The sequence below is a fragment of the Thamnophis elegans genome, chromosome 1 (assembly GCF_009769535.1).
Source record: "Thamnophis elegans isolate rThaEle1 chromosome 1, rThaEle1.pri, whole genome shotgun sequence".
NCBI classification, from domain to species: domain Eukaryota; kingdom Metazoa; phylum Chordata; class Lepidosauria; order Squamata; family Colubridae; genus Thamnophis; species Thamnophis elegans.
Window position 1 is genome coordinate 68,046,931 of NC_045541.1, and position 27,667 is coordinate 68,074,597.

The 27,667-nt window shown below is 45.3% G+C and overlaps 1 protein-coding gene across 1 annotated transcript in view; it reads right to left on the reverse strand.

Moving 5' to 3' along the window:
• Positions 1 to 10,654, reverse strand: part of SLC43A3 (solute carrier family 43 member 3) — a 52,780-nt gene extending 42,126 nt beyond the window's left edge. Inside the window, exon 1 of the mRNA XM_032228209.1 lies at positions 10,495 to 10,654. The gene's annotated coding sequence lies outside the window, so the exon portion shown is untranslated. The remainder of the gene's footprint in view (positions 1 to 10,494) is intronic.
• Positions 10,655 to 27,667: the final 17,013 nt, after the last annotated feature.

Sequence of the window (27,667 nt, forward strand, 5' to 3'; positions counted from 1 at the left end):
AGTACACTTGCTTTTTGCTTCATGTGTATGAAGTTAATCATTCACAAAGTAAAAGCAGCAAAAAGGTGGCACAGGAATACCATGAACATATGTATATTGAGCCAAATACCCTTGATCAACAGCCCAATTGCTAAACAGTTGTTAGAGGCTCTGATTTAACAAAGCAGTTAGTTCAAACCCAGGAAAGTGAATGAAATCCAGAAATACTTAATGAAGAACAACAACTGACTGCCCTATAACTTAAATTGTATTGTTAAACTGTGAGCCAATTTTATGCATTTAATTTAAATCCCATACATTTCAGTTGGCCTTGATTTAGAGCCAGCAGTAAGGAAATTAAATACTGAGAATGACAAGAAGCACAAGTGACACTTAGACATGGATTATTGAATAAACTACAATTAATTGTTTCTATACAAGCCATATTTTATGCCATATTAGACACTGCATGATAGTAAAATGGCTCGAATTTCCTCTTCGACGCAACTATACAATTGTTATACAATGATTAAGATGCCCTAATGGGCTTTTCTGACCATCAGGCAACTTTAGACAAATCAAGGTTTATCTAGGACTTAAACCTTCATTACAAGCTTAGATGGGGTTTCTATTAAGTTCACTGGCTTGTCTAATGTGACCTACCCACAAGAAAAATAGGGTTTACATCTTGACAACAGTCCCAAGGGGAGGGGAGCTCTTGTCCCATTACATAATTAGAACAGATATGATTGGGTTAACAAATGAAACAAACAAAATGTTAAAAATTTATATTTATGTAATTACTTAACAAGCACATCTAAATTATATTAAAGTAATCAAAATAACTTTACACTCCCCAAGGCATGTCACAATTTTTTAGCACCTCTAATATTTTGAAATGAAAAATTGAAAAACTTGACACACTCTATACCAAGATGTATTGGATAAGACACGACTGGTTGGACTCACCACCACAAAACCACTACTAAGTATAAGTGTTGGCTTACAAATCACAGAGATTAGATTTATATAACTTGCTAAAATAAAAGTGTAAGCCATACTGCTACAGCTTAGCACAGTTGAAAACACATGACAGAAATGGAAACACAAAATCCAGTTTGGTTAGTGATTAAGGTGTAGGCCTAGAAACCAGAAAATGGTGGTTTCTAGTCCCACTTTAGGCATGAAAGCTAGCTGGGTGACTTTGAGCCAGTCACTCTCTGTTAGCCCAACCCCACACCCCCTCACAGGATTGTTATTTTTGATGTAGGAAAAACGGGGAGGAAGGAGTATTTGTATATTCACCACCTCGAGTTGTGTATGAAAATAGGGATGATAAAAATCTAAAAAAGTGAGTCCCTTGGCCTTTTTAAACAGCTGAGTAGACATAGTTGAGGCTGAATATCAGCAGAAGAATATGGATTCCTTCTTGCTAATCCTGCAATGGCAACTGAACAAAGACATCATGAATGTGTTATCTTAGAATTCCTTCATCAAGTTCCAAGGGATACAGCTAGAAGTCTTTAATATGACACCTGGGAGGAAATGAAATTTTGTGGGTGCTCCAACACTGGAGGTTTTTAAGAAGAGACTGGACAACCATTTGTCATAGCCTAAGATACCTGGAAAGTGCTGAAGATATTCTCTTGAAGCCACTTTGCTAGATTATTGCTCCATGGAATAGATAGACTTCTAATTCTCCCCACTTTGTCCTTTTCCATCCAAAAGCATTCCTGCTTTAAGCACCTGTAGGAAGTGGGCATTAGCTCATTGAGCTCACATTCACACTGCCCAGGCAAGAATTATTTTGCCCTCCTGGCATGATCTTTTTTCTAAGCCATGAGACAATTGACAGGGCTACCTATTCTAAGCTTACTGCTATTAATTCTGTTTTCCTTTGTCCAAATGGATCCTGGCCATTTCTCCACAAATTGAAAGCATGCAAATGCAAGTACATAAATAGGTACCACTTTGGTGGGAAGGTAACAGCATTCCATGTGCCCTGGCATATAGTGATGCTGGTCACATGACCACCAAAATGTCTTTGAACAACATTGGCTTCATTGGTGAAGAAATGGAGATGAGCGCTGCCCCATAGAATTGGAAATGATTGGACAGGGGAAAACTTTACCTTTATCTTTTGAAGCAATACATCACAGACCAAACAGAAATTATGAGAACAGTGTTCTTACTACATAGATTATCCATCCAGGCTTCTGTTTGAAGCATTATACCAGCAGAAGGTTATACAATGGACAGTTTCCACTCTCTGAGAGTCTGGGTATACTGGAATGAGTCTTCTCAAAGTTCCCCTAAGCCAAATGATGTGATTTGGAGTGAAATATATTTGCAGTGGGAATGGAGTAGAAGTGTACTGAAGTATGAGCTTCAGTTATATTTAGCTGTCATAGAATATTTTTGCAAATCTCTTTATAATTTTGCACCATCCTATTCAAACGCTATAAGAAGGACCTGAATGTAAATTTATTCCTATTCAGTAAGGTCAGAGCTCAAATCCATATGATAAATAAGCATTAATCCTCTTTAGGAAATGATCTGCCTCTTGAACCATCTCAGGTTGAAGTTTATTTTTGTTTCTATCTGCAGTAAAGACCTTGAAAAAGTAAAAAAAATACATTTTCTAAACATGAGACCCCTGCATTTTTCAAACAATACCAAAATGTTCCATAAAAGCTGTACTTTCACAACATACAGTAAAGTCAACCTTTTATAGAAAAAGGAAATCAAAGGCATACATTTTGTTCTCCCGCCACACATTAAGCTGTACTTACTAGAATTTTCCATTCTTCAGAAATCCTATCTGTTTTCTTTTTCTTTTCTTTTTCTTTTTGCATGCACTCTTCTACAAAGCGAATAAGAGTTCTATTATGAATACACAGAGAATGGCCAGGTGAAACAATGGAAAGGTGGCCAAATAATGGCCAGGAGAAACAATGGAATGAGGTCTTCCAGTAGGATCACTGTGAGCACTTTGTAGGTACATGTCTTTTGTTGTACACATTGTGTACCAGTGAACTGATTTTCCTAAGGTGGCTGTATAGTCAAAATGGCACAATCAATGGATGAATTCCAATGGTTTAACAATAGGAGTGGAGGGAAGGTCCTGAAGGGAGACAATGCAGCAAAGCTCAGGGAAGACAGAGGATGCCCAAGAGAATATGGGGTGCTAGCTGGCTGAGGTAAGAATAAAATCAATAAAAGCCAAATGGATACATTTAGTCAGTGTTCTATTGATTCAATAACATAGTCCATTCTCTTCTATCACTCTTTATAACGATGGCTAATTTGTTTCAACAAAAATAAGTGAAGGGAAGAAGCAATTATCATTTATAGCTATACTCTCATCCCAACTCACTTCACAGGGTGGTTGTTGTAGGGAAAATAAGAGGAGGAAAGGTTACTAAATATGTTTGCTACCTTGAGTTATTTGAAAAAGTAATAAAAAGGAGGATATAAATAAATAAAATAGCACCTTGGCCTGAAGGTATTTTAAAAGACATATAAAGGAAGCGCCAAAGGAGCGCCAAAGGAGAGGAAGATGGCTGCCTGAGCTTTTCGCTCGGGGTTGAAGAGAAAGGAAACTTCAAAAAAAAAAACGAGCCTCTGCTGTAGCCAGACTGCTGAAGGGCGAAGCCTGGGTAAGAGGATATTGAGAGGGTGCTGGAAAAATGAGCACCTGGAGAAACGCTGTTCGGACGGCTTTGGGCGACGGTGCTGAGAAGCCTGCGGGTGGCCTCCCCCCCCTACAGACGGCATGGGCGGCGGTCTCCAGCTGACGGATTACCGCGGCTTGCCTTTCCTTTGCGAGACGCCGCGGAGCCGCTGGGACGTGTAGCCTCCCCTCCCTCCTCCTGCGGACGGTGGTTTCTAGCGGATGGCAGTTCCAGCGCTGCATTGGATCGCCGCAGCCCTGCCTTTGTTCTGCGTGGCACCGTTGGGCCTTTGAACTGGGCGTCCCCCCCTTCCTCCACCCTCCATCGTGGACGCAGCGCTCAGCTTTGGATCCGGATTGCCACGGTCCTATTTTTGTTTATGCTGCTGAGACACTGGGTGTGTTGCCCCCAGGGGGGTTGGTGAGTTTGATGCTGGGACGCCGTGGGCCGAAGGGTTAGGCTTGTTGCTGTTATTGCTGCCGACCCAAACGCACCCCCCCTTCCATCAGAACTCTTTTGAATTCTTGACTATCATGGCCTGCCTCTCGGCTCCTGTTGCTGTTGCCGCTGCTATCCGTGGTTGCTTTAGGAGCCCCCATTTTAGACGCCTGACTGTCCTCGCCTTCCGACCGGCTTTACCCCCCGCCTTTACCCTCAGGACCAACATTCTGGAGTGAGCTGGGATACTTGAATCCACCTCTGGCCTCGCTGAGACCCCCAGACACTATCCCGTATACCATCCTGCGCCTTAATCTTGCAGAAAGAAGAAGGCAGGGGACGAATAGGACATGGGCAGGGGGCCTGCTTAGCACCTCCCCCCAACTAACATTAACCCTCCAGCCATTTTAAACTCTTGGGCCTTGCCCTTTTTGCTGGACTCCACAGAGGAGAAGATCAAGAACATTAAGTTTTTTTTTCCTCTCTTGCACAGTGCGCAAAAAACTTTTAGGAATGCGGTGTGACTGGTATGTTTGACTGATGATTGTACCCACTTTTTTAACTTCATTATTGTTGTATTTTTTGTGTTTTAACTGACCTATGTGGGGAATGCATGGATGAGTGGCTGTGTTTGTGTGAGAGGATGACTGATTCGAAGGGCCTGTCGGGGAACGCGGGGGCCATAGGGGTGGTTGGTGGGACTACGGACACGGGAGTGGGCCGGAGCATTACGGTATTAACAGGGAGGGGCAGATATGGCGGGGACTTTAGGGCAGGCCATTACCGGGGAAGGAGGGCTCGCTATGTCACAGAGATCCCTCCTTCCGGCCCTATGAGTCCCACTCCAAGGCCAGGTGGTGTGAGTAATCAGGACCCTGGCCTCAGGCTGCTGGCGCTAAATGCCAGGTCTGTAGTTCATAAAGCTCCTCTCATTCGGGACTTAATTTTAGACGAGAGGGCAGACCTGGCATGTATTACTGAGACCTGGCTGGGCCCGGAGGGAGGAGTCCCCCTCGTAGAGATGTGCCCAGAGGGTTTTCAGGTGCTCCATCAGCCGAGAGCTCAGAAAAGGGGTGGGGGTGTGGCTATTGTTAACTGAGAGTCTCTAGCACCTCGTAGGATCCCTGCTCCGGAGCTTGTCGGGTGTGAGTCCCTGCTGGTGAAGTTGGACCTCAAGGGTCAAGTGGGTCTGCTGCTAACGTACCTGCCTCCTAACTGCGTTGCAGCAGCCCTCCCCTCGCTCCTCGAGTCGATAGCCGAGCTGGCAGTTGAATTCCCCAGACTTATGGTTCTGGGGGATTTCAATTTGCCTTCGCTCGGTGAACACTCTGATGGAGCACAGGAGTTCATGGCTTCCATGACAACCATGGGCTTGACCCAAGTAATCCGAGGAGCAACCCACTCAGCAGGTCACACGCTTGACCTCGTATTCCTCTCGGAGCAGTGGAATTGTGATCTTGGTCTGAGGGGTAGCGAGATCTTGCCCCTGTCATGGTCAGACCACTACCTATTGAGGCTTGACTTTCGGAGACCAAACCCCCACTGTAGGGAGGAGGAGCCGACCAGGTGGTTCCGCCCCAGGCGACTTATGGACCCTTTGGGGTTCCAGACGGAGCTTGGGGTTATTCCTGATACCCTCGCCCGCAGTCTGGCGGAGACTCTGGTTGCTGCCTGGAACTTGGCAGCGACGAAGTCTCTTAACCGGATTGCGCCTCTACGGCCGCTCCGAGGCAGTGGATCCCAGAGGGCTCCTTGGTTTACTGAGGAACTCCGGGAGAGGAAGCGCCAAAGGAGACGCCTAGAGCACTTATGGAGGTCCAGTAACTCCGAATCGAACCGAGCACTTTTAACAGCCTGCACCAGAGAGTACGTTCGAGCAATTAGGACGGCTAAGAGAACATATATTGCCTCTCTGGTTGCGTCTGCTGAGTCGCGCCCAGCCGCCCGGTTTAGGATAACCCGTTCCCTCCTAAATAGGAGGGATAGGGGCGATCCGCTGCAGGGCAGGGCAGGATTACGTCCAATTCCTCGCAGACAAAGTTGCTCGGTTCCGGGCAGACCTGGACTCCAATTCTGCAGAACCAGCCGAGGCACTAAGGGATGATCTGGTAAGCCATCGCTGGATTGAGTTTCAGGCTGTTACCCCTGAGGATGTGGACAAGGAGATGAGAGCTGTAGGTGCCTCCACATGTGTGCTGGACCCGTGCCCCTCCTGGCTGGTTGTAAACAGCAGTGAGGTGACACGAGGCTGGATCCAGGCGGTTGTTACCGCCTCTCTACAGGAGGGGGTCTTTCCCCCCGCTTTAAAGGCGGCGGTGGTGAGACCCCTCCTGAAGAAACCATCCTTGGATCCAGCCGTTTTAAATAACTATCATCCGGTCTCCAACCTCCCCTTTGTGGGGAAGGTTGTTGAGAAGGTGGTGGCCTTTCGGCTCCAGCGGTCCTTGGAGGAAGCCAGTTATCTCGATCCATTCCAGTCAGGCTTCAGACCTGGCTGCAGCACAGAAACCGCTTTGGTCGCATTGACCGATGATCTCTGGAGAGCCAGGGATGGAGGCCACGCCTCCATCCTGGTGCTCCTTGACCTCTCGGCAGCTTTCGATACCATCGACCATGGTATCCTTCTGCGACGACTGCGGGAGGTGGGGGTGGGAGGCGCTGTTTTACAGTGGTTCTCCTCTTACCTCTCGGACAGGTCGCAGTCGGTGTTAGTCGGGGGTCAGAGATCGACCCCTAGGCCCCTAACGTATGGGGTGCTGCAGGGTTCGGTCCTGTCCCCCCTTCTTTTCAACATCTACATGAAACCGCTGGGTGAGATCATTCGACGGCACAGGATAAAATACCATCAGTATGCGGACGATACACAATTGTTTAAGGTTTAAGGTTTAAGGTTTATTATTTATAGGCCGCCCTTTTCCCTGAGGGGACTCAGGGCGGCTTACAATTTATAGGGAGGGGAATACAAAACAATAAGACATAAACAATACATAAATTAAAATAGAACACAACATTCATTCATCATTCGGGTGGGGACGGATTACGATCTTTATCCCCAGGCCTGACGGGATAGCCAGATCTTGAGGGCTGTGTGAAAGGTCTGGATGGTGGTGAGGGTACGAATCTCCACGGGGAGATCATTCCAAAGGGTCGGAGCTACTACTGAAAAGGCTCTCCTCCGCGTAGTTGCCAGTCGACACTGACTGGCGGATGGAACTCGGAGGAGGCCTAATCTGTGTGATCTAATAGGTCATGAGGAGGTAATTGGCAGGAGGCGGTCTCTCAAGTACTCAGATCCACTACCATGGAAGGCTTTATGGGTGGTAAGTAGCACCTTGAAGCGCATTGTATCTGTCTGCCCCGTGCCAACTCAACGAAGCGATGGATGTGATGAGCCAGGGTCTTGAGGCTGTTAAAGACTGGATGGGGGTCAACAAACTTGTGCTCAATCCAGAAAAGACCGAGTGGCTGTTGTGTTTCCCTCCCGCGGATTGGCCAAGTGTTCCATCTCTCAGGCTGGGGGGTCAAACTATACGCCCCTCAGACAGGGTTCGCAACTTGGAAGTCCTCCTGGACCCACAGCTGACCTTCGAACATCATTTGTCAGCTGTGACCAGGGGGGCATTTGCCCAGGTTCACCTGGTGCGCCAGTTGCGCCCCTACCTGAACAGGGAGGCCCTCACAACAGTCACTCGTGCCCTTGTGACCTCTAGGCTGGAATACTGCAATGTGCTCTACATGGGGCTGCCCTTGAAGAGCATTTGGCAACTTCAGCTGGTCCAGAATGCGGCCGCGCGAGCGATCGTGGGTGTACCCCGTTTCACCCATGTAACACCTATCCTCCGCGAGCTGCACTGGCTGCCCTTCATGGTACTGGACCTGGGTACTTGAGAGACCGCCTACTGCCAATTACCTCCACCAGACCGATACGATCGCATAGATTAGGCCTCCTCCGAATTCCATCATCCAGCCAGTGTAGACTGGCAACTACTCGGAGGAGAGCCTTCTCGGTGGCTGCTCCGACCCTCTGGAACGAACTCCCCGTGGAGATTCGGACCCTCACCACCCTCCAGTCCTTCCGCGCCGCTTTAAAGATCTGGCTGTCCCGGCTGGCCTGGGGTTAAGATTCTAACCCCACTCGAATTGTGTGATTGTTGTGTTTTTTAATGTGTTGTATTGCTTTTATGTTGGAAATTGTTTGTCCTTCCCCCCCCCCTTTTTTGAACTGTGAGCCGCCCTTTTCCCCCCAGGGAAAAGGGCGGCATACAAATAAAGGGAAATGAAAATGAAATAAAATCATTGTGGATAGAATGGCTTAAGGGTACAATCACAGCCTATTTGAAGGATATCTGTGATTCCACAAATATCTTAGTGAATCCTTAAGTGTGTGTAGGGGGGAGGGGGCTTTCCCTTTGCAAAGGGAAAGTTGGTTTGGCCCATGAAACACATGCCTGTTTTACCGTTGTCTGGCACCTGAAGCAAAAGATATCTAGAGGAATAGGAATGGGTACAACAATCATTCTAATACTGGTATACATGGACCAGAACCAATTCCACCTTGGTGAAAGGATTACTGTAGGGAAAAAAGATATTTAGCCAAGCTGTGATCTCACTTACATAAAATATTTATTTACATTAGCTTGGAACTTGATCCTGAGTATTTGGCTGAAAGAATAAAAATCCATTTTGGTGCTATAGCCACATCTATAACCCCCTGGATCATAGAAATAAAGACCCTATTCAAGAAGGTGGTTTCTGAGTTGAGCAAAACAAATATAGTTTTTATGAAACCTTCAGTAATGACTGAAGTAGTCAAAGAGAAGCAGAGGTACCCTTGAACCAGCCCTCAAAACACAGTAAAGAAAGGCAGAAGCACATGTTTCTCCCCTCCCTTTTAAGAGAATTTCAGAACCACAAACAGTGGACAGGACTTCAGAGAGAAAAGGATAAACAGCACTTTTCAATGTAATGCTGAACACATGTAAAAAATTATTCTGTTCCTAAATGTATTCATAAATTTCATATCGTTTTAGTTGTTTTCTACACCTGACTCTACTATGTGTTCTAAAGGCTTCCTTAGGTGTTCCCTTCCCAGCATTGCTCCCTACCAAATTCTCATCAAGCAAGTTGATCTCCCAACCCTGCCCCATCCCACCCAGTCCCAGTGCAAAACACAGGTCACATCACATGCTTGCAAGTCGCACCAAAGTCAGGCAGTCAACACCACAAAGACTGTCCAGTTGAAAGAGCAGTAGGGATGTTTTACTGCCTATGATATGCTCTACACTGTAATTTTCTTCCTTCCTTGCTTGCTTCTCTCAGATAAGGAAACAATGCAAAATGTATGCAGTAACACTCCCTGAGAACATTTCACCTCTTCAAAAACAAATGAACTCCCATTTGTCTCCAGCTGGTGAGCTATGCTGGGTTTATATAGATTATCAAACAAAGAATGTTTTTCCACAGTACATCATGACTTTTACTTCACAGCAACAAAACATCTTGTGTGTCTCAGGGAAAGGCAGCAGTGGAAGAAATCCACTAGTAATTTCTCAGTATTAAGGCATTTGTTCTGATAACATCCCAGAAATTCAATTTTCACATTTATGCTTACATAAAATGCTACTAGAGTTTAAGTATCAACTTCTCCAAAGTTCAGCTGTATGTATTTCCCAGCTTTATTGGAAAGCACAATTTCTCAACTTTTCTTTTAGAGGATAAAAAGAAATGGGAGGTAGGAAAACTATTTTAATTTTGTACAGAGCTCTATATATTGACACTTGGACATATGTCAATATTAATACCTCCCAAAACAGATATGGAAAACCTAATCAAATAATCTCTCAGTTTGAAGGAAACAAATGTACAGTCAATGATCAATTTGGGCTGGATTATCTATTTGATTAGGCTTCTTCTAACCACACTATTTCTCTCTCCTTTTGCCTATCGATTTTGGCATTACCTCTTCAGGTCTTAAAACAACTTCCATAATTTGGGAGAAACATTTTCTCTCTCTCAAATACACACACCAAAGTTCTCCTGTGAAATTAGAACAGGAGTTGCAAGCCAGCACACAAACTCCAGCAATTTATGCCCCACGGTATGTCCCCGCTCAAAAATTGCTCCAAAGCAACTGGCATAGCCCAAAGGTTGAGCTCAGAGGGTTTCAGTTTCAATTTCATCCTTGCAGACTCTTCCGCACCCTAAAAAGGAGCTTAATGTCATATCCCTTTTGCGGCTGGTAGCTTGTGGAATAAGAAGCACCTTATTTTACTTTAAAGTAAACCCACCAAACTCTTCTACGCCGGTGTTGCGGCAAAAGATGAACAGGGCTGGCTTGTGAAATTTAGGCTCCCCTATACTTCCCTTTTTTTTCTTTAGGGGCGACATCACCTCCTAGACGTACCTCCTTACTAAAGGTCAAGGGTCCATTGCCATTCCGTCCTCCTCAAAAGTGGAGCGCAGGTCGCCGGCAAGAGAGAAGGGGGGGGGGGAACAAAAAAACTGGACCACGGGAGGAAAAGGGGCCGGACGGTCGGAGACGCGGATACCCCCTGCAAGTTGTTTTTTTCCCTTTTGACGGGCAGCGAAGAAAGGAAGCCGGTGCGCAGCAGCACCGCCTCTCGGCTCCCTCGGGGGACTCTTTCCGATTGGGCGCCCATCTCCGCCTCCCCGCCTCGACTCCACCGCCCTCCCAGGCGACGTTTAGGGGAGTTGCACGAATGCGCGTCCCTCGAAGGAAGCCCGGGGGTTCGTTTCGGGGAGACTCGTTCTTCCTACCTCCGGCGACGCCGCAGAGGCGGATTTGCAGCCCTCCCCGCGAACCTCTCCCGGGGTCCTCCGTTGACTCTTAAGGGGCGCCAAGGGTCTCTCGTGACGTCATGGCTGACACGCCCGGGCTCCTTCCGACGACCTCGGAGCGGGACTGCCGCGGCTTTGCCGTGGTCCCTTTGAGTCCTTTTTCTTTTCTTTTAGAGGGGACGCATCTAAAAAAAAAACTACGTTTAAGCCAAAGTGTATGAAGCAGAATTAAATCCCCAAGTTTCCCTCACGGAATGCAGACAAGTCAAAACTTACCTCATTCTTTCAATCCCGTTTATTCCAGGCATAATTTGACTAAAATTTCCAAGGACAGCAATGTTCAACCCTTGCTCTTCAGGGTAACACCCCTCTTCGACCACCCTCTAAAAAGAATGCAAATGACCAGCTGCCTGCAAGGAGTATATATAAACCCTGTCAAATCATTCCCCACCATCCTGTCAGAGCAGAAGAAACTTCTTGGATGAGAAGCTTCTTTTCTTCAAAGAAAAATGAGAAAGTCCAATTGCCTCTTGAACATAAGAGGGCCTCTCCTTCCTCCTTTCCCCTGCTTTGACTGCCACCCAAAAGGGTGGGTTTGAAGTGGCAGGGGATGGCTCCTTTACTCCCCATGAGCAGCAGAAGGTCTTTGGCACACAAGGGGTCCACCTCTCTTCTATTTTAGTGGAGGCAGCATCCTTGTCCTGATGTCAGAAGAGCAGTCCAAATTGTGGTCCCCCTGCTTTGAGCTGTCCTGCTTTGTGCCATCTCCTGTCCTGGATTACAACACTTTAGTGCTGCCCCGTGCACCAAACAATCCTTTATATAGACTTATTTTTTTTTAGCATGCTACGCACTCACTGAACAGGTTCCCTCTGGATAATTTTTTAAGCATACCGACATGCTGTCCTAGCTTTTGTCCTTCTGGATCAAGGCATTTTGATTTGTTCTCATGGTTTTGTATGTATTAATATTTTGACAGTGCTGATTAGCTGATGAATAGTCAATATGTCCCACCTTCCTTCCTTACATACAGATACGCCCCTCAGGAATCTAGCAACGAGTGAGTAAAGTTGGATATCTGTTATTTAGTCTGTCAGTCATAAAATTTCTGGGCTATCCAAGTCTAGAATTATTTTGAATGGTTTCACAAAGAAAAACTAGTGACAACATTATATGAAAAAGTACAGCAGCCACCCAGAAGGAGAGCCAGTCCAGAGAAAAACTTGCCCTATACCCCAGCTTAGAAGTGTATGACTGCATACTAATTAAAGCTCTAATGGAAGAATTGAATTTTTAAGGTCTGTTTAAAGGCAGGTAGGGTGGAAGCTGTGCAAATTGTGGGGAGGGATATTGTTCCAGTAGGCAGAGGCAACAAGCAGATTTGTGTCATGAATGTGCCTCACCAAAATATGGGACAAGGGATACGCAATAGAGTGAATTATATTAATTCTCCCTAGTTCTCTAGTGGCTTAAACAGGAACACATGCACATTTTTCACAATGGGGAAGAACAGGAATAAAACTACTTAAAATATGAGATATGGGAACAAGATAAAATGAGGTATTGGGAAGTAGTGAGGTTTTCAAGGCATTCTGTACAGTTGTAAATATGAGTAAGAAAAGGCTTCTGCTCTGTGTGGTTTTCTCCCTTTCCCAGGGATTCCCTCTAGCATTTTTCTGCTCCTACTGAGCTTAGCATTTCTCTTGATATTTTGTCAAAATTCTGTCCGAAAACTGGCCAGAGACACAGATCACCAGTGTGCATTCTTTGGTTACAAAGTTGTTTGGAGTTGACAGCTCATCAGTATCAAAATAGCAGCATTAAAACTTATTTTTTTCTATTTTCAGGAGGAAAAATTTCATGAAGCAGCATTTGTGACCATCCAGGAAATGTCTTCAGAAGGGATGATGAGAATTCAGAAGCTTTGTCACTTTGGATGCAGTTATAGGCTTGGCTCATATGGCATGCCAAGGTTAATCCACAGTGTGGTTGCCTTAGTTGTGGTTTAGCACATATTGTTTATGTGATCCTAGCCAAATTTGGCTTATTGAGCAAATCACAGCTAAGTAAACTGTTGTTGTTGTTAGTTGCGAAGTTGTGTCAGGACCCCACGGACAACGGCCTGCATAAATCTGTGTGCTCAAGGCAACTGATGTACCTTTAAATTATACACAAAAAAGTATCTTGCAGTGGTGGGATTCAATTTTTTTTTACTACTGGTTCTATGGGCGTGGCAGAGGAAGGATACTGTAAAATCTCCATTCCTTCCCCACTCCAGGGGAAGGTTAGTGCAAAATCCCCATTTTCTCCCGATCAAATGGGACTCGAGACAGAGAATAGATGGGGGCGGGGCCAGTCAAAGGTGGTATTTACCAGTTCTCTGAACTACTCAAAATTTCCACTACCGGTTCTCCAGAACTGGTCAGAACCTGCTGAATACCACCTCTGGTATCTTGTCTTGTAAGGATGGTCTCTCACTGCAAAAGGGAGGGTTATCCAAAAGATTTAACTAGTCAAGTATGGAGTGTGTGTCTTTCTATATTGGGAAAATGGCAAAGGGCTTTCACCATTTCACACCTGCTCGGTGAATAGAGTGTAGGCTTCTTGGAGTCTGTCTTTCTTCATTGGGTGGGCCAAGTAAGTTTGACTAATGATGGCTGCAAGTGTCTGTCTAAGCAGGAAGTGGAGATTTAATTAAGATATGGAATTTGGGAAGAGCTCTCCCAATCTTTAGCTTCCACTGAAATAAAGATAAGACAATGTAAATATTTGATTTGGAGAGTCAGTTCAAGAGTGATTTGTACCAGCCAGCAATTTGCTTTGGATTTCTGAATCATATCACCAAAGCAGTTTGAAGCAATGAAAGAAATATTCTCGATCAATGCAGAAAATTCAGATCCAATTTGGAAATATGACAGGTTTTTTACTCAAGCACATTTTTTTTTCTGAATTAATCTCACTGTCCAAATCAAATCAATTCTATTTTCTGAGTTAATTAAAAAGTCCCACTTGGATTGGATAGATTTCTAAATTGATCTGAAGGTCTAAATTAATCAAATTTGACTTTTTAACTTTGTTCAGAAGTTTGAATGGGATCAAGACTGATTCGTCTATCAATCTCCCACCCTCAAATTGAGTTCCAGGATCAGATACAATTCAATCTGTGCCTGAAGCAATAGGACAAAAAAGGAAGTTATAACAACAGAGTTTATTCCTTTCTCTGATAGACATTTTGACATACAATTCACAAAAAATTACCTTGTGGCAAGATTGGCAGCAACCAAATGTAATAAATTATTATTGTTGTTGTTATACTACAATTGTATCACAGTGGCCAGTTGTTTCACCGGATTTGGCATTGGTTACTAGTCGGGCCCCACCCAGGGGCCTAGGACGTCGTAACGTATTTTCGTAATATACGTGCAGATCCAAGCAGTGCGGCTTTTTGCATTTGATTGATGGTGATTTTGTTAATTTTTAACTGTTTTAAATGTAATTCCAGTGCTTTTGGAATAGCACCTAGTGTGCCAATTACCACTGGAATTACCACTGCTGGTTTGTGCCATAGTCATTGAATTTCAATTTTTAAGTCCTGGTATTTTGCGATTTTTTTTCATGTTCCTTCTCAGCGACCCTGCTATCACCTGGTATTGCGATGTCTATGATTGTGACCTTATTTTTCTCAACTAATGTGATGTCTGGTGTATTATGCACCAGTATTTTGTCGGTTTGTACGGAAATCCCACAAGATCTTGACCATCTGATTTTCGGTGACTTTTTCAGGCTGATGTTCCCACCAGTTTGTTGCTGTTTTAATATTATAATTTTTGCACAAATTCCAATGGATCATTTGTGCTACTGAATTGTGCCGCAACTTATAATCAGTCTGCGCGATTTTCTTACAGCAGCTGAGTATGTGATCAACAGTTTCATCAGCTTCTTTGCAAAGTCTGCATTTGGCGTCATCAGAGGATTTTTCGATTTTGGCCTTAATGGCATTTGTGCGGATAGCTTGTTCTTGCGCAGCCAGGATTAGTGACTCTGTTTCTTTCTTTAATGTACCTGTTGTTAACCATAACCAAGTTTGTTCACTGTCCACTTTATCTTTTATTTTTTCCAGAAATTGGCCATGCAGTGCTTTGTTCTGCCAACTCTCCATTCTTGATTTTATCACATCTTTTCTGTATTCTTGTTTCGTCTGTTGGGCCTTCAGTAGATTTTTGTTCTTTACTTCGATTAACAGATGTTCTTGACTTTCTTTTAAATAATCAGCCAGTGCATGTTTTTCTTCTTCAACTGTTTGCTTCACTTGTAATAATCCTCTGCCACCTGATTTTCGGGGCAGGTATAATCTATCAGTATCACCACGTGGATGTAAACTGTAGTGCATTGTCATTAGTTTCCTGGTTTTTTGGTCCAAAATGTCCAAATCAGCTTGTGTCCAGTTAACTATACCAGCTGTGTATCTTATAACTGGTATTGCCCAGGTATTTATGGCCTTGATTGTATTTCCACCATATTATTATTATTTAATAATTATTAATTATTAAACGTCTTATTAAAATACATTACGATGTCCTAGGCCCCTGGGTGAGGCCCGACTAGTAACCAATGCCAAATCCGGCGAAACAACTGGCCGCTGTGATACAATTGTATAATAATAATAATAGTAATAATCAGAATCAGAATCAAAATTAAAATCCAGCTATAGGGTGTGAATAGCAAAAATGATTCCCCTGTAATGTCTAGTTCAGGCCTCCAAATAACATTTAAAAACTAAAACACGCAAACTTTTGAATACGCTTTACATCCACAAAGTAACATCGACAGGTTGTACCTTCCAAGAAAAATAGGGGACAGGGGGCTATTGCAAATCCATCAAACTGTAGAAGAAGAAAAATGAAGTTTGAATGATTATGTGAACCAAAGTACAGAAAAATTGCTGCACACTGTGAAAATGGAGAACAGCATAAAAACAACAGAAACAAAGGCAGAATATAAGGAAAAACAGCTGGATGACAGATTAAATAGATAGCACTTAAAAAACATTGAAGGAAAATATGATGACAACTTGACACGGACATGGCTTAAGATGGGAACTATCAAGAAAGAAATGGAAGGTTTAATATTGGCTGCTCAAGAGCAAGCACTACAAACGAATGCCATGAAAGCTAAGATACAAAAATCCACTGACAACCCAAACTGCCAACTTTGCAATAACAAAGTCAAAACTGTTTTACATTTATTATGTGAATGCAGCAAAATGGCACAAACTGATTACAAAGCTAGACACGACCGAGTTGCTAAATTAATCCACTGGTCATTATGTAAAAAATATGATTTACCTGTATCCAGAAAGTCATGGGAATATAAAGTGGAAAAAGTTATGGAAAATGAGAAGGTGAAGATCTTGTGGGACTTTCGAATACAAATGGATCATCATTTGGAGCACAACATGCCAGATATCACAGTTGTAGAGGGCCGAAGTATATAGTTTATTGATATCGCTGTTCCTGGAGATGCCAGAGTCAATGAAAAAGAACTAGAAAAAATAAGGAAATATCGTGACCTGGCCATCAAAACTACACGGCTATGCATGAAGCATGTAACCCATTGTCATCGGGGGACTTGGCACCATGTCAAGAATTTTATAAGATACATCAAATTGCAGCTTCCTGCAATAACACCAGCAGAACTGCAAAAAACTCTGCTACTCAGAACATCATATATTTCAATAAGATACTTGGTTGATACCTAGGACGCTGACAGCAACCCGTATCAACCATTAGCACCAGTTGCCAATTCTGAAGTAAGAGGATTTCTGTCAGGACACTTTTTGCCAATTTGGAAGTGGTTCATAATCTGCCTCACCTCATTGTGTCATCTGTATTTAGGAACTGAGTCAAACTGTTTCTGGTTCAGGGCAATCTTTTTAATGTTGGTTTTTGGGTGGTGTATCGCTGATGAGAACATTGGCCTCACACTCCATCTGATTCCTCTGTCCTCCTTCCCCCATAAAGTTTCAGTCATCACATAATTATTGTCTGCAAGTTAAGGCCTGCAAAAGGAAAGGCAAGTCCAGGGTTGGTTGAAACTGCTTTTGTGGGTATTTCCATAGCTATGTTAATTTAGTTCTGGATGTGGTATACTGGGGGAAGCTCTTTATTTAGAAGGCAATACAGTTTGCTCCACACATGATCTATTTATGAAAGTACCATAATAAAAACAACCTATCATTAAAGCACATGGTCAACAGTTTAGATAATATTAAAAATTCCTAAATCTGATTTGAGAGAAAGAGAGAGCTCTCTTCTATATTGTGACAAGAAAAGTGGAAGACTCCGCTCAAAAGTGCAAGGCTCCATAACACAGTCTTTCCACATATACTCTCCATCGAAGGAAAACAGTATAAACCAATTTTTTAAGAGCCGAGGTGGCACAGTGGTTAAATGCAGCACTGCAGGCTACAGTTCAGCTGTTCAAATCTCACCGGCTCAGGGTTGACTCAGCCTTCCATCCTTCTGAGGTGGGTAAAATGAGGACCCGGATTGTTGTTGGGGGCAATATGCTGACTCTGTAAACCGCTTAGAGAGGGCTGAAAGCCCTATGAAGCGGTATATAAGTCTAATTGCTATTGCTAATTGCTATTATGCGGAAGAGGAACATGCATAATTTTATGCATACCTTTGTAACTAGTCACATGCAGTAAGAGCCTTAGATGGACTGTAGTTGAAAGGTTGCATTCATATGCATTCATTATCTTGGCCGATTTGTGTGGATTTCATATGCATCAGTATATATGAAAATGTTTAGGAAAAGTTTGAATCATTCTTGCAACTTTTCATATTACATATTTGGGAAGGAAATAGTTTAGGGAGCAACACTTGAGTAAAATGGATGGATGAGATGGACAGCAGATATTAAAAGTAGCAGTTGTGTGCACCTTAAAAATAATAGATGGATTATTAGAAGGTTGTTTTGGCCCAAATAAAGTTCATAATATCTGTCAGCCTTCAAAGTGCCACAACTTTGGAGTTTTAAAAGCAGATGAGATAAAATCACTTCAATTATATTTGAATGGAACCATTCTAGAAGTGGTTCCTGGATACTAAAATCTTACCAGCAGCCACTAGAGGGAGACTTAGGCTCACATATATATGTCACAGCACTTTTGACAAGCTCCTTATCTAATCTTTTTGATTATCCATCACTCAGCTGCCAACTAAAGGAGCACAAGCATTTGTTTGAAATTTGAATCATTCAAAATTATTTCCATCTGAGAAGCATTATCAGCAAATTTCATGACATAATTCTGCCAGTGTAATAGATGGGATGAATCAAATATTGAAATACGGTATATCTTGTTTATTGGACTTATTCCACAAATGGGGTAAAGGCATCTAGATGGCATTTTAAAAAAACTTTTAAAATGTCTGAATATCATGAGCATTCAGTGAAAATAAGTTCCATTTAATATAGAAGGAAATCCTTCTGAGAATTACAAGAATGATCAGCATAAAGGAATTGGAAATTTCATGGATTCTGATACATGCAGGAAAAATGTATATTTTAATCTAACTTGACAGAGAAAGTTGAACTTGAGCCAAACTTTGTTGTTTCAGTTCAAGGATGTAATTCTAAAATAGATGAGACATTCTAAGAACACAAACACAGGGTGCTCACCACAATATTAAGTATCTATAGCAAGTCACACTTTTTAAATATCAAAATGAGTCTAAATCAGAAAATATAGGGTTTTATGTACGTTTTGAATAAGCACTTTATTTTTTAAGATGTAGACCCTCCAACAACTTCACTGCCTTGAGAACTCTTTTGAAAATGAATAAAACTAGTTGGGTCCTTTAAGGATCTATTTGGGGATTAAATGAGTAACTTATTCATAAATGACATGAGTATCAAGAGTTAACTAGAAAGGTGGTCAAATGTGCAGAATGTAACTGAATTGCTACAGATGATGAAATTTAAACAGACTATAAAGGGTTCCAAAAAAAACCTTTTCTAAATTGGGTAACTTGGCAACATATAACAAGAGGAGATCCATCATAAAAGTGTTAGCTAGATACATAACTTATGGGGGGGGGGGGTTCTATCTTCTATCCAAATTGACAGTAACCACCTATGAGTGAAATATTTAGAGAAGCAAATAAGTCATGGCAACTATCCCATTGAACTGTGATCATTTTTTTTCAAAGACAATTCTTAAAACTGTTTTAAGAAGGGCCTGCAATTACATCAGCAAGTATCATAGTGTAATTCTTTAACATTCCCATATTTCAAACACTGGAAGCAATTCTGGGTAAGATGAAGAAAGTATTTAAAAGGAGGTGTTAATGAAAGAAACCCCTCTCCTTAATGAAAATATCTCAAGAAACCAAAGGGGGTCATTTGGAAAGTAATTTGGGTGGGGGTGCCTGCTGAGATTTATTAAACTGACAGCACTTTAAAAAGTGAAATAGCCCCCCACCACCTCCAACATATGTTCTCATACTATATAGCTCAGGGTCCTTCGCTGAAAATGATTGACAGGGAAGTTCTTGGCAAACGAAGAGAAACAAATGCTTTCATTTAACATGGAGCTGATCTAAAGAATTAATTGTAGCAAGATCTGCTCGGTTTGCCATCCTGGAAGTTTTTTTTAAAAAAAGAGTAGCACCTTCCTAGGGGTTATCAATCAGTGACAACCTCACCCTCCCCAAAAACATACCACCAAACCCGGCTGAGTAAAACTAACAGGCTTGTGTTTGACAAAAACGGAATCTGGGAGAAACAACAGGGGTTAGAAACCCAGGCTACTAATCTCATTTGACGACTTCTGGTGCGGAATGGCCTGCTGTACCAGGCAAAGCGAGACCGTTGACCCGGGACGGATTGCGAAGTGTCTTTCGGAGTGGGAATCGTGATCCTCCAGAGGTGGTTAGACTCCCACTCCTAACAATCCGAGCCAGCCTGAACCACGATAGTGAGTTCTGGGTGTTGGAATTCCGGCACCCCTGGAGTGCTTCTACCGCCTCCCCGCCTCCCCAGTCCCCAGATCAGATCAGAAGAGTAAGCATTGCTCTCAATCGGCTTTGGGGATAGAAGCGAAAGAGGGTTGTGGAATAGAGGATGACGGCGGGGGTGGGGGCAGGAGCCGAGGGCTGCCACACTTCGGAGGGTCCAGCTTGGTTTGCAGGCCCACTGCAGGCTGGGAGCATCCTCCCTCCTCGAGCGAGCCGCACATGGCCAGCCAAGCGGATGACGGCCCCCCTGAGTCAGCCTGAGCTACCGCCCGCCACCGCCCACCCGCACCCCTCGCCGTCTGTCTCTCCATCTTGTGATATTTCACTCCGGAGGCAGCGAGGCAAACAAACGCGGCGCCAGATTGTGCAGAAGAGCCCTTCCCAGCCCTCCCGAGGCTCTCGAGAGTTCCTCACCGGCGCTGCTTGGCGGGGTCGCGAATTCGCGTCCTCCCCAGTCGGGAGGCGCGCGCGGGTGTGTGCGCGTGCGTTCCCGGGGCCCCGGACTTGCCCCCCTCCTCCCTAGCCCTGTCAATCAGAGACACGCGGTCCCTATAAATGACAGCCGCGGCCCACTCCGCTGTATTGGGAAGATGAGGTCATTTTACACCCCGAGTTCTTCGTCTCCCCCTTTCCCAGCCCTCCGTTACTTAATGCAGATTATGAGGCATTCTGTCACCCGAATTGGAAGAAGGAAAAAGAAAGAAAACAAAAAAGAAAGACGGCGCGTTCCAAGTTAGAATAACTAAAGCTGTTCGTCGTGGGCTGGTTTTTGGTCAGAAGCGAAACGCTTTTGTAAAGCCTAAAATGTGGGTTTTGCCCGGATTTCAAGTGCATGGAAATTCTGACGGGCGGTGGTGGTCTGGTTGGTTGGTTTTTGTGTGGGTATTGCCACTCAAACTGACCAGATCCGCAAATCCTTCGTCCTCTCAAGGAACGTAAAATACATGGGAAGTTCCCGCCACTTCTATGTCTATGTTATGTCGCTGTTGTTGTTTTTTCTTTTAGGCTACGCTTACAGTTCTCGCCCTTCACCAGACCTGCATGTCCCGTTGAAGTTAGCGAGATTTACCAGTGAGTAAACATGCATTACCAATCAGTAATCCTAAATCTAGGGCTACGAGGGAATAAATCGGAGTTCAAAGGACCCTAATCCCAAGTAGGAAACTTATTTGTCACATTAATAATAGGAAACACAGAGAGAGGGAATCGGTTCGAGTTGTTGATCTTGGCAACTATGGTTAGAAAGGGGAGATGGGAAGGAAGAGCATGGGAATTGGAGTAGCTTGCTGGATCGGTGTCCTCCAATGGACTGACCGACACCCATCACCCCAGCCCAAAAGTCTGGGGCCGAGCGCCTCTTCTCCCAGCGCCATCCCTGCGAGGTCAATTCAGACGCTCCCTTTTCCTCTACAGAAGAGGCTGATCTTAGTTGACTGAAGGTTCAAGGCAGCCCAAAGAAAGAGGCGCGGGGGGGGGGGGAATCCTACTGATGTTGTTGGATTGCCCATTCCTCCCCTCAAACGGGGATTGGGGGGGTGAGATTTGGAGTAATTGTACTGAAACCCTCAAAATGAAGAATACCAGGTTATCTACCCCACACTCAAGTTCAGCTCCAGTTTAAATAACCCAAGGACCCGCTCTTTTCTCGGCCCTTCGTCTACGTCCACCGACCACACGGACTCAGAGGAGATTGGCTGTCGGCTAGAGGCCCGAAGATGGCAGCCCTAAGCCTTTGCGCCTCGCCAGCTTTCCTTTGGGACGGGTAAGGTTCCCCCCGCCACATCTTCACCCTCAATCACCCCCTCCCCCCAGTGGAACTTGGCAAGTGAATTGGCCCGGGGCGATCGCACTAAACGATGGAGGAGGAGAAGGCGGGTGGGTGCGCTATTTCCTTTCCTGGGAGAGCAGAGATTATTGGCAGGGGAGTCGTTGGCAGAATTTTCCACCAGCTGGCGCCTATTCCAGGTTATCGTTTACCCGGGATGCTGCTTCTCCTTCTTTACCTCCTCCTTTCTGAGGCTTCTTCTAAAGCTTGGGTGTTTTATTTATTTATTTATTTATTTATTTTGAGTAACTGGGTTTCTCTAGAGAATAGCTTTCAGATCCTCTTTGCCAGTGCCGTCATTTTTCAGGGAGTCGTGAAACCTGGCTAATTTGTAGTTTAGCCTATTATGTAGATCCATCTATTGTGGATAATTTAACTATGGTTAATTAAATCATATATTATGTCTACATAGTGGTATGTCAGGGCCGTCTCTTAGAGATACTCTGAAGGGCACTGAATCACAAAGTAACTAACTATATTTTAGTCCAGCATATTATGCCAATATCTTCCCAGTTTAACCCAGAAAGTGAGTTAATTCAGTAACCCATGCTTGACTAACCAGGGCTAAAAATGTCTCATAAACTCAGGCTTCCTCTTTTCCTGTGGCCTCTCATAGAGAAACTCAACTCTTCTTGTTTCAAATGTCAAAAGCTGATAATGCAGGACTTTTCCATGAATAATTCGCTTCACCCTGGATCAGGGAAGAGGGAGCAAGCCAAATGAATTTTTCCCCCAAGTGGGATTCATCCCTCTCTCACCGTGTGCTTCTTTCTATTTGGCTAAAAGATGCCCCCTTATGTTAAGGCTAAGTGTGGCAGATAAGTACACAATTTTGCTTACCCCACTCCCATCTGCTCCAAAGTGGACATGCAGGACCCTAGGAAAATAGATTAAACTGAGAAATCATGTCTCCGTGGAATATCGCTGCTGAGAACCAATTAGAATTCAGATCCTAGTTTGGCATAGTAAACCCCGACCGCACTGGCTTTGGGCCATGCATGTTTCATGTGTTTTCTTAGAGGTTCAGGGATAGGTCCCTCCATCCTTGTGTGATAACAGACCCCGGGATGTGGTTTTGGTGTAAGAACCAGCTAAACTCTCGCGGCCTGTTTATATTGTAATCGCCTGAAGCAGTGAACCTGCCATTCGGCTAGAATCCCGCAGGAGGAAGCGCTGCACTGCAACCCAACGCTCGCTCCATGAAAAAAAGTTATGCCTGAGCATCGACGTTGTCCATCGGAAGGACAAACCTTTGCTTTCTGAAGAGGCAGGACTTTGACAGCTGATGGCAGGATAAGCCCCTCCCTCGCTCCTTCTTCCTTCATAAACCGACCGCGGTAGGAATTTCTAAAAGAGAAGCAGAGAAACACGCCCTGAAGAGATACATACGTCTTCTGGGCATGAATCCCATTGGGGATTTTTCCCCCGATTAGAAAGCGAGGATTACACGCTGCAATTGACTATTACCGGATGTGGAACTTCAATGCGAAAAGTTGCAAGTAACCAACTGCTGACAGCAAGCGAATTTTCAGGAGGCCCCGGGTTTCACACTGGAGGGGAACGCGCAGCTCTCCCGAAGCTATATAGAAGGACAACTCCCAGTAGCTTCCATCAAAATTGCCAAAGCGAAGGCAGCCTTCCTCGGGAGCTGTCCTTCAGCACCATCCGGAGGGCCCAGGTTTCGCATCGTCGCATGAAACGTTCTTCTGCTCCTTGCTGAAAACCGACCATACACACTTGTTAATTCTGCTCTAATTGCTCTAGAATCTCAGCTACAAACCCTCATCCCTTCGGTCTTCGGGTAATGAAGTGGGGAGGACTAGGAGGAGGAGGAAGAGGCGCTTTTCAAATAGCCCTCCTCGTGAAAGCGGGGATCTTTCATTTCTTCCCATTGATCTAATGGGAAGCTCCGGTGGCTCCAACGCCAACTTTTAAAATCCGATGCCAGTGTTCCCAAAGACAATTTCGGTGGGACAAGCGGGAGTCAGTGGGATGGAAATGTATTCACACTCATGCACTTGCCTGATTTTCCCAGCTGAGATTTCTCACTACATTGGGCGCCCCGCCCCACCCCAAAGGCCCTTCCTCCTCATTTTCACTTGGTCTTTGCCAGGAAAAGTTTCCTGCCCCACCCCCTTCCTAAGAGCCTGGCTAGAACTTGGATTCAGAGCACACCCACTTCGAGTCTTCGCTTCTCCCAATCGACGGAGTCCCGCTTTTGGAGCAGTGAAACAGGTGTGCTTGAGGCGCATGCTCAGATTTTTCTACTGCATCCCAAGGATCCCTTAACTTTAGTTAACCAGCCCATTCAGCAGCAGCAACATTAAGTCCCACTGAGTCGCGAGGCAATGACTCCGGCTAGCAGGATTGCAATTCCTGAAATGGACCGGGTTTATTTTTAGCCAATACTGAAAAGACAGACCGAGATGCCAGGGCGTGAATGGAAATGTGAATTAATCCGGATTAATAAATACCGAACACCAAAAGGCTATGTATCTGCGGCGCTGCTTCTCACGCCGTTCCCTTTCTTGCTTTGGGCAAAAAGGGCACGGAATTCAATCCACCCGGGGACCAGACGCGATGACGCCTGGAAGGAGGGGCGAGGCGCGAGGGCTGGAGGAGTGCTCACTGCAGGGCGGGCGGCGGGCGGACCGGCGGCCGAGGAACGAGCGCGCTGTTGGCCTCTTCGGGAGTGGGCGAAGAGGACCCTCCCGTTCTGGAAAGGGTTAAAGCAGCAGCGGAGAGGGCGGAGCCCTGGCCGGCCCCGAGAATAAGGCGCTGCCGCCTGCCTCCCTTCCCTCCCTTTCGCGGTGTGGTCGGCTAAGCCGCGGAGGTGCGCCTAGCCGAGCCGAGCCAATGTTCCCCGTCGGCTCCCCCGAGATGGCACCTCCGCCCGGCAGTTCTCGCCGGAGAAACGGAGGGTAACGGGACTCATGGTCGTCCCGGCCGGCCATGAGTTCCCGCGGGTGGCGCTGAGATTGTGAAGAACTGATCCGACGACGAGCGGTCGATCTGCGCTCCGTCCGGCAGGAGCCTCGTTTAGGGGATACTCGGAACAATTCCGCCAGGAATTCGACCGACCACCAGCTCCCCCGGCGCGCCCCTCCCTGTCCCCGCCTCCTCCTCCTCCTCCTCCTCCTCCTCTCCTCCTCCTCCTCCTCCTCCTTCCTCTTCATTCTTCTCCGGAGCTTCTGCTGCCCCTCTTTTGGATTCTTCTGCTGCCACTCCGTCCGCTAGACCTGCTTGGCACCATGCTGCTCCGTCTAGGATCCACTCTGTACGGTAAGGGAGTGAGCTGGCTACCGCGTCCGGTGCAGATGGCTTTTTTTCAGGGCGAGGAGTTGGATCGGCTCGATTTGCTGGAGAGGGAGCGAAAGCGCGGAGCGGGAAAGCGGCGGGACCTCGCGTGGAAAAGGGCTGGGTAGCGCCGCGAAAGAGCTGACGGGGAGAGCCTGGGGAATGGATCGACTTGGGGCAGGAACCGGGAGCCTTTCTAGTTCATTTCGGAGCCCCTGGGAGGAGGCGGGCGCCTCTCGAGGGAAGATCCTGCCCGCCCCATCAGAGCCTGCCTAGCTCCCTGCCCAGTTGCGCTCAGTTGGAAACCTCCGGGCGCTATTTTCAGACGAGAGCTGCGGGCCTCGGGCGGAAGGGCCGTTCGGAAAGCACGGCGGAGCCTGGATCCGGTCTCTGCCGTCACGGCAGGCGCTCGACCGCAGCGGGAGCAAAGGGTGGGGGTGGGGCAGGGCCGCAGGTTCTCCTTTCTCCGCCTCAGCTGCGTAGACCCCGAGGCGGAGGGAGAACCTTTCCGAGCCCCCGAGACAGATCGACGGGGGGGGGGTCTCTCGCCGAGAAAGTGAAGGGTGCTTTCCTAAAGTAGCATTGGAGGATGGGGAAGGGGTGGGGGTCACCTCTTAGCAGCATTGAGAGAGTTGGTGGGGGGTCACAGGGTGTAGTGGGTTTCCTGGTTCAGGAAGATGCTCCACTGTCACTTAATTCATTTTTTAAAAGACCAAAGAGTATAGAGTAAGGCAGAAGCCAAGGCAAGTACTCCAAATGCATTTACCAGCCTCTGCCTGGGCAGTGTGTGGCCCATTAGGTGCCAGGAGAAGGACCAGAGTAATATATAATATATGTGTGGTGACAGCGGTCCCCTCCTGGAGGAAAGATGCGGTTTTGTGCTCAGTTCTGTTTCTTGCCTTTTATAGCCTGGTGTTCAATGGGTTACACAACAACAGGCAGCTGCTTAGTTGAGGGGTGATAAATTATGGACGCAAAAAGAGTTTGGCTTCATTCACGTCACCAGCCATGTCAGACTCGTCACTCCTGCTTATGCCAGCCTCTCTAAAAAAAACACCACCTTTATCCCTCACGCCTGACTTATCAAGTTTTTTTGCTTCCACACCAGTCAAATGAAGAGCAGAGTTCAGCTGTTGCCTACCTTGACCCATTTGGTGCCAGAGTCCTCTGCCATTGGCTGAACTGAAAGCAGTAGACCCCACAGCTACTTATGTTGATCTTTTCAGGATGGACTTTATTGGTTCATTGGGCCTAGCGTGGCTTCAAAGGGATTTGGCTAAAGTTGAACATAACTGTTTGGGTTGTCCATTCCAGGATCCATTTGGATATTGAGAAATCATTCACAAACTTCAGGAAGCATTAAAAGCAACACTCCCAAAAATAGATTTTAAAATCCTGAGTCCTATTAAGTTTTAAAGTCCTAAAGTCCTATTAAGTTTTCTTGATAGACCCGAGGGACACCAGGGTTTGTTTGAAAATGGAATCATGAGAGATAGCCGATATTTTTCCTTGCACTTTTTCAAGTGATCCATTGCCCACCTTGGTGCATCATTCTTTCCGATAGAGAGTAGCAACTGGAGACTCAGATGATGCTTCCTCAAGAGACTTGGTCTGCCCCAAAGACTCCAGCTGCTGATGTTGTCCCTGTAAAAAGGTTGTAGATGAATTATGGCAAACAATAGAAGTGTGGTGGTGAGAATGAAAATTCTTCATTGTTAAAAGAAGGTTCTAGTGTTAAGATGGGAGAATGTCTCATCCCTGGCTCATTATCAGATGCAGCCACTGGCGCATATTGAATTCTGATCTGGCATCAATTGAAAAAAAAAAAAAACCACCCTACAGGATGAAGGAAATGTTGCTGGGAAGAATGACAGGGATAAGTTCAAAGCCAGGGTTTAGGAATGCAAGGAAAGCAATAAAAATATTTAAAGACTCTTTAAGTATAGTCAGGATTTTCAGAATGAAACCTGCAGATACTAGAAGGAATTCCTTCAGGAAGATGAAGACAAAACCAACCGTGGCAGGTGAAGAATGGGTCTCATTTCATCACTGATAATTAAAATAGGTGAGAGAGAAAAAGGAGGAGGAGGTGAATACCTTCTTTCTCCTATTCTATATATTAATCTGATCTTTGGGGAAACCCTGTTAAAATGCAGAGCAAACATGGACACATTGATTCCTTTCCTTTCCTCTCCATTCAGCATACTTATTTTCCACAATAAGCATGTCCAGCCAGATGATGGTTACTTTTAAGTAGTTGGGAAGTCCTTTTGTAGAATTTGAACATTTGCCAATCTTCTTCTTCCTCCTTGGATTAGCAAACACATCTGCTAGTGGTTATTTTACTCCTACATCTCAGGATATAAATGGAGCTGGTGGAAGCATGTACAGTTATCACCTACTCTGTCGATGGACCTCTGTGGTACTAATTTTGTTTAACTCTTTCTAATTTGATAAGCTGCTAAGTCCCAATTCCCACAAAGTGTTGCACTGTTTCAAAGATGTCTAGATGAGATACAGAACTACACACCTGATTCCAGTTAGCAACTCCAGCAGTTTTGCTCCAGAGTCTTCTTACTTTCATTCAACTGCCCTGAAGGCCCAGTTGGTTTGCCAGGATGTACCATCACACTCAT